The following is an 8,826-nucleotide window of genomic DNA, read 5'->3' on the forward strand; positions in this document are numbered from 1 at the left end:
GCGTTGGAAACAGGAAGATGGGAAAAATACTTTAGGGAGCTTCTAAATTTGGAGGAGAATATGGAGAGAATCGTGGTAGCAATGCGAAGCGCTAAGAAAATGACAGAGAAAGATAAGGAAAACGGAGGAAAATAAGAAAAGATGAGGTGCAAGTAATTGTTGAAATGATGAGAGCAGGTAAAACACCTGGGTTAGATGGGTGTCATGCGGAGTGTCTAAAGAAAGGAGGTACAGTAATGGTGGACTGGCTGGTGAGGTTGTTTAACGATAGTCTAAGGGAGGGTAGAGTGCTGGAGGACTTGAGGAATGCCCGCATAGTTCCGCTTTACAAGGGAAAAGGGACAAATGTAAGTGTAGTAGTTTCAGAGGGATAAGTATGTTGAATGTAGTTGGGAAGGATTATGGGAGGGCTTTCATTGAGAGGATTAGGAGAGGAACAGAGGGAGTAATTGGTGAAGAAGTGTGGGTTTAGGAAAGGTAAGGGTTGTGTGGATCAGATATTTGTGGTAAGAGAGATATGTAAGAAATATTTAGCAAAATATTAGGATCTTGTTTGGGACTTTATGAATTTGGAAAAGACTTATGACAGAGTGGACAGGAGCGCATTGTGGAAGGCTTTGCGGATATATGGGATCGGAGGAAAGCTGTTAAAAGTAGTCAAGAGGTTTTAAGGGAGTAGTAGAGTTTGTACTAGAATTAGAAGTGGGGAGATTAAGTGGTTTGTGCTAAAGGTGGGACTGCACCAGGGATGCGTTATGTCGCCATGGTTGTTCAATATGTACATGGATTGGGTGATGTGGGAAGTAAAGGCGAGGGTAATGGGCAGGAGATTGAAGATGGTTAAAGAAAATGGAGAAAAGTGGGAGGTAAGCCAGTTGTTGTTTGCTGACGACACTGCGCTTGTGGCAGGGTCAGAAGGGGGTTAAGGGAGTTAGTGATGAGGTTTGGGAAAGTATGTAATGAGAAAAAGTTGAAGGTAACTGTGGGTAAAAGTAAGGTGATGAGATGTACAAGGGTAGAGGATGGCAGTAATTAGGTACCTGAGGTTGCATGTGGTTGAAAAGGGAGGAGTGGAGGTAGGGGTAAATTCTAGATAGATAGAACCAAGTGCGTTGGGGGATTAAAAAGTGTCATGAGAAATAGGCATTTGGGAATGAATATAAAGAAAGATTATATGTATGGGAGATTGTGCCGACAGCACTGTATGGGACAGATATATGGAATTTAGGAGGGGCAGAGAGGAAAAAATGAAATGTGCTTGAGATCAAATGTCCGAGAAGTATGGTATGGATTACAAGGTTGGACGAGGAGTTGAGGAGTAAAACACGGCTAGAAAAGGTAATGGGAGATAGGGTTGATGAAAGAATAATGATATGGTTTGATCATATGAAAAAAAATAGTGAATAAAGATTATTAAAAGAGGTGTAAAAGGTAGAGGTGGATGTAATAAACATGGGGGGGGGCGACAGAGGATGGATGAGGTTAAAGGGGCATTGAGCAAAAGGGGCATGTCTGTTAAGCAGGAGATAGGAATGAGTGGAGAATGGCCGTGTATAGATGATACTTTGATGCAAGGTCGGGGGTTGGTTGGGGGTGGGTCGGGGGTTGGCGTTAGGAAATGGTCATATGTGAATAATATTTCTACGCGGCACTAAGGGCTGAAATTTACCACCTTTACTCTCCTTGTCCTACTAAAACATTTGTTTATATAATTTCATTCAGCTAAAAAAATACCTTGTCAATTTGCTTCCGTCTCCAATCCCCAATCGTCTATTTGGCTTTGTACCCCCAAACATCTTGCGCCAATGTTTGCCCTCCTAAGTTTCCCTTATCCCAACTTCGGTGGCGATAACTTCGGCAACAAGACCAATAGGAATGGGGCTGGCCGTCCAAATTCCCAGTGTGATTTCGCTAGGTTGGACCGGGTTGTCTTGATGTTTGACAGTTCCTGCTTCGACCCTCCTGAGTGTTTTGTCACCTGGCTGACTTTCTTTCTTAGGTCATTAGGGAGATGCCACAGTAGTGAAAACCAATAAGGTTACTAAGGAAATCAATGTTCCCCTTACGCATGAAAGCTGCAAATAGAGAAAACGTAATGCATCACGTAAAGCACTATCGTCGGAACAGTGAATATAACACGTGCTGGTGACGTAGACGGAAGCGTGCTTGTCATTCATCCGCTTTGTTATGGGTTCGAATCCCACATCCCGCTTTGATTCTCAATGACACTCTTTATAGATTGTGTTCTTGTATAAGACGGTTTTATTTCCTCTTGGAAAGAGTGATATATATATATATATATATATATATATATATATATATATATATATATATATAATATAATATAATATATATAGATATATATATATGTATATATGTATATATCACCAAAATTTGAAGAGTATAAAAAATAATGTCTCTAAAGGATTCTAGAGAAAATATTTAAAGTTAATAAGTCAGTCGAGACTATGATAGCAGATTGTGATGAGGAATTTCCCTTGGTAGAAGAGGTCGTGGAGGGGTGGACTACACTACAAAGTGACCGAAACGCTATGCCACAAGCAATAAAAAGGGTGACGATTGTAGCCGTTAAAAGGTAGGGGCTACACAAAGGGGCCTAGCGGGGTCAGATAAGCCTTCTTCGGGTTTTCTTGGTTTATTTGGCAGATACTTGTTGATATATATACAGGTTGAGATATAATCTCCCAAGGGGGAATGTCTCCCCAACCGAGACTAAGGGATAGTGCCTCCCATCGTTCTCTGCTCTGACGAAAGCAGTCGCCCGTTCTAAAGAGGAATAAGCTTAGCTAAGCATGTTTTGTGTAAGCTTTTAGATATATCTTACATATAGTAATATATGTGTTAGTTGCATTGTAATGGGTTTAGTATTAAGTACTTTATTTGTATTAGTTGATGTGTCATCAAATGGTGTGCGTATTAGAGTTACGATAATGTAGCTTGGTAAGTATAAGAAAAGGCTAATGAACATACGTATATATACATACATATATATATATATATATATATATATATATATATATATTATATACATATACATATACATAGATGAATAAATAAGTTGATGATATATAGATGTATAAATGAATCGATAAATAAACACATAGATAAAGGAACAAACACGTACTCAAAAATAGTGGTAATAATGGTAAATAACAAATAAAAAAATAGATATCATACGAGCCTGAAATGCAAACAACAGTCCAGCAATTTTGGCTCCTATAGCATTCCAATATAATCTTGGACGAGAGAATTCATCGCTATGGCCGCAATATCATTTCCAATCGAAATCATAATATCAATTGCCATAACGCAGTAGGCAATTTGGAGTTCATATAGGGTCCTGTGTTTACACAAACAAGTACACCATTGCCAGTAAATTGAGATCGACAATGCAACAAATATTACTCGCAATGTGTGTATTGGCCACTGAGGCACTGCGCCACTGAAATCAGTGAGTGTTTTATTTTTTTTTTCTTTATTTATTTATATTAATTTTTTATATCTCTGGCAAAACTATCTGTTTTTCAGCCAATCAACCATCTCTGCCTTCCTCAACAAATTACTGGTTCACTGTCGCTTTGTCCATGTATATGTTCATATGAATGTATGCATAGCGTGCAAACACGCACGCATAAATAGACACACACACACACACACACACACAAACACACACACACACACACACACACACACACACACACACACACACACACACACACACACACACACACACACACACACACACACACACACACACACACACACACACACACACACACACACACACACACACACACACACACACACACACACACACACACACACACACACATGGACACACACACACACACACACACACACACACACACACACACACACACACACACACACACACACACACACACACACACACACACACACATACATACATACATACATACACACACACACACATACAACCACACGGACACGACAGATGCACAAGGATACACAAGGACACTCAAGGACACACAGACACAAACGAACTTACACGGACATACACGGACACGCTAATAGCTACCCTTGCACGGATCCCAAGTGAAGACCGTATGTTTGCCAGTCTTCCGGTGAGCCTTCCAAAAGCAAGTCATCATGGAACATTATGGATAAAGAATCCTTCCAGGCAAACATCATCAACGAATTTAAAACCAAGTCTGGCCAATGGAGAAATATACATGGGACCCCGTGTCTGTAGCTGTGTGTTAAATCTAGGCGAATGCGGCAACAGTTGAATAAATACATGAGAATAGAGCCTGGGTTCCTTTTGATTGGGAGAAGCCATTCACCGAGCCGTTGGTCATTCCTGGTACCAGGAGCGCCATTAGCGTAAAACGTCGCTGCTGATGCTGAAGTCTCCGTGGGTCCAGAAGAGATGGACGACAAACGATCTTCCTGACTTTGATGGCTGAGATCCTCTACGGCAATTCCTTCCTTCCTTCTTTCCTTCCTTCTTTCCTTCTTTCTTTCCTTCCTTCTTTCCATCCTTCCTTCTTACTACCCTTCCTTCCTCCTTCTCTGCTTTCCCTCTTTCCTTCCTTCCTTCCTTCCTCCTTTTCTCCATTCCCTCTTTCCTTGTTTGCGTCACTTCTCCCTTCCTCCCTTCCTCCCTTTCTTTCTACCTTCCTCCCTTCCTCCCTTCCTCCCTTTCTCCCTCCCTTCCTCCCTTTCTTTCTACCTTCCTCCCTTCCTCCCTTCCTCCCTTTCTCCCTCCCTTCCTCCCTCCTTCTCTTCCTTCCTCCCTCCCTTCCTTCCTCCCTCCCTTCCTTCCTTCCTCCCTTCCTTCCTTCCTTCCTTCCTCCCTCCCTCCCTTCCTCCCTTCCTCCCTTCCTCCCTTCCTCCCTTCCTCCCTTCCTCCCTTCCTCCCTTCCTCCCTTCCTCCCTTCCTCCCTTCCTCCCTTCCTCCTTTCCTCCCTTCCTCCCTTCCTCCCTCCTACCCTTCCTCCCTTCCTCCCTTCCTCCCTTCCTCCCTTCCTCCCTTCCTCCCTTCCTCCCTTCCACCTTTCTCCCTTCCACCTTTCCTTCTTTACTTTCTTCCTTCCATCCTCTTTCTCCTCTTCTTCCTCATCCTTCTCTTCCTATTCCTCCTTTCTCCTCGTCCTCCTCCTCCTCTTCCTTCTCTTCCCTCTCTTTCTCCTCCCCTTATTCCTCCTCATACTCATTCTCTTCCTCCTCCTCCCTTTCCTCTCTCTTCTCCTCCTCTCCCTCCTTTACCTCTTTCACCTCCTCCTCCTCCTCCTCCTCGTCCTCCTCCTCCTCCTCCACCTCTTCCTCTCTTCCTCTTTCCCCCTACTTGTTCTTCTTCTTTTATGCTCACCACTTCCTTGAAGATCCATTCGATTTGCATTACCATGTCATTGGTCGCATATATTCGGGTTTTCCGTCTCGCCTCTACTTGTCGTCCCTCAGGCGTCTCTATCTCCCTTCTTGGCTCTCTTCGGTCCCTCTTTCTGGACTACGATATCACCAAACTCTGTCCCTTTCAACCACGATCCTCCCCTTAACTGAATAAAATCGTCTGGCGTTAACCGGATTTAAAACCTATGAAATGACAAGGGGTTGATGAAGAGATTCATAACATATACATTTTAATCTGGAAGTGGGTAGAAACAACTTCGCCAACCGTGTAGTTAATGAATGGAATAAGTCTCCTGTAGAAGCAGTGCAATGTAGTACAGTTCACGTTTAGATAAACACCTAAGCAAGATGCTGTAATGACTGTCATTTATTTTATATTGTTTGTTTATTTTATATATTTTTTATATTTTACCTCATGTCCTGATTCTTATCAATTGTTACACATTTTCTTTCACTTTCAAATTGTTCTTTGGTCTGTTTATTTTTCGTCAGTTTCATTTGTCAGTTGCATTTGTCAGTTTTATTCAGTTTTCTTTCGTTCTTTTCTCGCTTTCTCGTCCATGACGACCCTAAGCCTCTCAACCATGAAACGGATCCAATCCTCGTCAGGATATTGACCTGTAGGACAGAAACGTCGGTGAATTGTTGCATGCAGGATACATCAATTTCCCGGTCATGGTGCCCGTCCTCCATTCCTCGAGGTTGTTCCATCGCTTCAGGGGAGGAGGGGGAGGAGGGGGAGGTGGGGGAGGGGAGGGGAGGAGGGGGAGGGAGAAGAGGGAGAGGGGCTGGTGGATTGGTGTCTCTAACTCGCCATCCATTTGCTTCAACATGCTGACCATTACCCGCGACGAGTGGACGAGATCCGTCGCTTCCCACACGCCCTCCTCCTCCTCCTCCTCCTCCTCCTCCTCCTCCTCCTCCTCCTCCTCCTCCTCCTCCTCCTCCTTCTCCTCCTCCTCCTCCTCCTCCTCCTCCTCCTCCTCCTCCTCCTCCTCCTTTAATGCCTTTGCCTTTCCTTTCTTTTTACCTTTTAGTTTGTCTTCACTTCACTTCATTTCATTTCATTTCACTTCAACACACCCCATTTCACCTCACATCATCTCCCTTTACTTCACTTCACTTCACATCACTTCACTTCATCACACCACACTACACAACACCACACCTGACCTGACCTGACCTGACCTTACTTCACTTCACTTCACCACACTTCACCTCACCTCCTCATCTCACTTCATTTCACAGTACATCATTTCACCACACCACACTACACCTTAGCTCACCTGACCTGACCTGACCTGAAATAACCTCGCCTCGCCTCGCCCCACTTCACTTCTTCACTTCACTTCATTTCACTTCACCTCACCTCACCTCACCCCACCTCACCTCACCTCACCTTACCTCACCTCACTTCACTTCACTTCATTTCACTTAACTTCATTTAATTTAGTTTAATTTAATTTAATTCAATCAAATTTAATTAAATTTAATATAATTCCATATAATTTCATTTCATTTCATTTCACCTTACCTTCCTTCTCTTTACTTCACTTCCTTCACTTCACTTCACTTCAACCCACCTCACCTCCAACTTACTTTACCTCATCTCACTTCACCTCATCTCACCTCACTCCACCTCATTCTACTTCCTTTTCCTTTCTTTCTTTTCCCTTCCATTCTTCTTCTTTCCTATTTTTTACCTTCCTTTCCCTTTCTTTTAGATACCTTCCTTTCCTCTTCTTTCTTCTTTCCACTTTTTTTAGTTTCTACTTTCCTTTTCTTTCCTTTCTTTTCATTTCCCTTTCTTTCTTTTCTTTCTCTTCCTTTCCTTTCCTTTACCTTCCTTTCCTTTCTTTTACCTTCCTTTCCTTTCCTTTACCTTCCTTTCCTTTCCTTTACCTTCCTTTCCTTTCCTTTACCTTCCTTTCCTTTCCTTTCCTTTCTCTTCCTTTCCTTTCCTTTACCTTCCTTTCCTTTCCTTTACCTTCCTTTCCTTTACCTTTCTCTTTTCTCAGTTTCCTATTTCCTGGTCCCCCCCACCGCTCCACCTTCCTTCCTCCTTCCCCTACCTACCTCCTCCCCTACCTTAATCTTCCCCTCTCTCCTTCCCTACCCTTCACCTTACCTTCCTTTCCTTTTGTTGTTACTTTTATTTTCTTTTTTCTTCTTTTCCCATCTCTGACCCAATAAACACTCCTCCTTTTCTCCTCTCTTCCTTTCCCTTCCCTTTTTTCTAACCTTCATCTTCCTCCACTTTCTTTCCCATCCTATCCGTCCCCTTCCCTTCCCTTCCCTTCCCTTCCCTTCCCTTCCCTTCCCTTCCCTTTCCTTCCCTTCCCATCCCTTCCCTTCCCTTTCCTTCCCTTCCCATCCCTTCCCTACCCTTCCCATCTCTTTCCCTCCCTTTGCTTTTCGTCTCTTTCCATCCTTCCCGTTCCCTTCCCAACCCTGCTCTTCCCTTCCCTTCCCTTTCCTTTCCTTTCCTTTCCTTTCCTTTCCTTTCCTTTCCTTTCCTTTCCTTCCCTTCCGTTTTCTTTTCTTCCTTTTCCCTTTCGTCTAACCCCGTTCATCTTCCTCTTGCCGTCCTTTGCCTTTCTTTCGTCCAGCCAGAATTTCAGAATCTGTCCCGGTATCGATTCCTCGCTCGCCCTCCCGGAATCTCCGGGACCATCTCTCTCTCTCTCTCTCTCTCTCTCTCTCTCTCTCTCTCTCTCTCTCTCTCTCTCTCTCTCTCTCTCTCTCTCTCTCTCTCTCTCTCTCTCTCTCTCTCTCTCTCATCTCTCACTCTCTCATCTCTCTCTCTCTCTCTCTCTCTCTCTCTCTCTCTCTCTCTCTCTCTCTCTCTCTCTCTCTCTCTCTCTCTCTCTCTCTCTCTCTCTCTCTCTCTCTCTCTCTCTCTCTCTCTCTCTCTCTCTCTCTCTCTCATTTCTCTCTGTTTCTCTCTCCCCTCTCCCCCCTTACCGTTACCGTTGTCTCCCCTGATTTCTCCACTGACGAGTGACCTTTGCTTTTAACCCATTAAAGACCTTCTTTTCCCTATTCTTTAGTGTGAATCTAATATATTAGAGTAATAACCCTTCAATATTTTTGCATAATTTTGGGTGGTCCGGACCCACCTTCAAAACTGTCCAACTCCAGGTTAATTGTCACATTAAACATTCTTTCAAACCACTTTCACTAGTAAAGTAACCCAGAAAAGTAATATCTCCGTCAGTGATCACGAGAAAGAATTTGATCAGACAGGACATTTTGTGCCACATTCAGAAGTGTGTAAGTTCAAGTCATTTCCTGAAATCTTTATTTCCACATTGCTGTCCTCCTGTATTTATATTTGTATTTGTATTTGTACATAAATACATACATATACCAAGGCATTTTCCCCCTTACAAGGGAGGTGGCCAAAAAGGA

This window comes from Oratosquilla oratoria, chromosome 35 (genome assembly GCF_046742065.1).
Source record: "Oratosquilla oratoria isolate Oo_2021 chromosome 35, ASM4674206v1, whole genome shotgun sequence".
In the NCBI taxonomy this organism is placed as follows: Eukaryota; Metazoa; Arthropoda; class Malacostraca; order Stomatopoda; family Squillidae; genus Oratosquilla; species Oratosquilla oratoria.